Source organism: Corapipo altera, unplaced genomic scaffold (genome assembly GCF_003945725.1).
Source record: "Corapipo altera isolate COAL_440 unplaced genomic scaffold, ASM394572v1 58141, whole genome shotgun sequence".
Lineage (NCBI taxonomy): Eukaryota > Metazoa > Chordata > Aves > Passeriformes > Pipridae > Corapipo > Corapipo altera.
In genome coordinates, this window is record NW_020885304.1 from 10,577 (window position 1) to 11,985 (window position 1,409).

A 1,409-nucleotide genomic window follows, 5' to 3' on the forward strand; every position below is an offset into this window, starting at 1 on the left:
TCAATTTATTTTGATTATTTATTTCAACCTTTCTTAAGAAGTCAAGCTTCCATTCCACAGTAAACACCTTCTTACCTTCTACTGTTACTATCTTCCAGTAGGATTGATTCAAATTCCTAGGCTTCTTGCAGAATATGAAACAGTGTGGAGTGCCCTGAGACCTCTCCTTTTGGACTGGCAGATATGATACAGGAACTGCAGAAAAGACTCTTCCCTTCTAAAATCACAATTGTAAATTTGTAAAGCAGAATACACAAGGTCTTTAAAACATTAAGCAGGTGCCTGTAGTTAGGCATATGCATCCCACCTTAGCTGTCAGATATTGCCTGAATTTGGATCATACGCTATTAACAGAACATTTAAATTGTTTTCTCAAAGCCATTGATGTATGATATCCCAGACATGTCCTTTTGTTCCCTGAAGTGCATGTCAGTCAAAACAGATAAGGGGTCATATATATGTCTCAGTTTCTTGAGTTAGCCAGCATTATTATGATTGCAGATCTAAGTACAACCTAAATATTAAAACCTTTCCTTCTAACTCTCACACTTACATTCTGTCAATAGGAACTATCTTAATGGTGGACAGCAATGGCCTGAAATACCTTGGAGAACATCTGCCTAACAATGAAGATTTTTTCAAAGCCACTTTAACCTCCTAGTTCCTTAGGCAGTAAATGAAGGGATCTAGCATGGGATATACAGTAGTGTACACAGTAGACACCAGCTTGTTGAAGTAAAAAAAATGGATTCTTTTGGGTCACGCATACATGAACAGAGAGACTGAAAAGAAGATAATGACTACAGCAAGGTGCAAAACACAGGTGAAGAAGGCTTTCTTCCTGCTCTGGGATGTGGGGATATGCAAGATGCTGCTGCTGATGCATATATAGGAAGTAATTGTGACAGAGTGTGGAACCAGCAAGATAAGTAAGACCAGGATGAAATTCACTGTTCCAGCCACCATCATGTCCATACATGATATATTCAGCAAGGACCTCATGTCACTCAAGAAGTGCTTGATGATATTGGAGCCACAAAAAGACATCTGAGAGATGAAAACTACGTTCAGCATGGAGATAAAGAAGTCCATGAACCAGGAGCATGTGGCAAGTAACATGATGACTGAATAGCTCAGGGGATTGCAAATGGCCACGTAACAATCATAAGTCATAACTGCAAGGAAGACACACTCAGTACAAATAAGGGAGCGTAAGAAATAAAGCTGCATCATACTGCCTCCAAAAGATATATTCTTACTTTCAACAAGAAAGTTCACCAACAGTAGCTGGGATGTACCAAGCCTCCTGGAAGGAGAGGTTGCTGAGAAAGAAACACATGGACTAGTGGGGCAGGTAGTTAATCTGTATGAAGATAATTGAGTATATTTTCCAAGAAGTCATCATGTAG

General features: G+C 39.3%; 1 pseudogene; it reads right to left on the reverse strand.

Annotated features, from left to right (window-relative positions):
- Window positions 1-549: 549 nt before the first annotated feature.
- LOC113940365 lies at window positions 550-1,409 on the reverse strand (annotated as a pseudogene).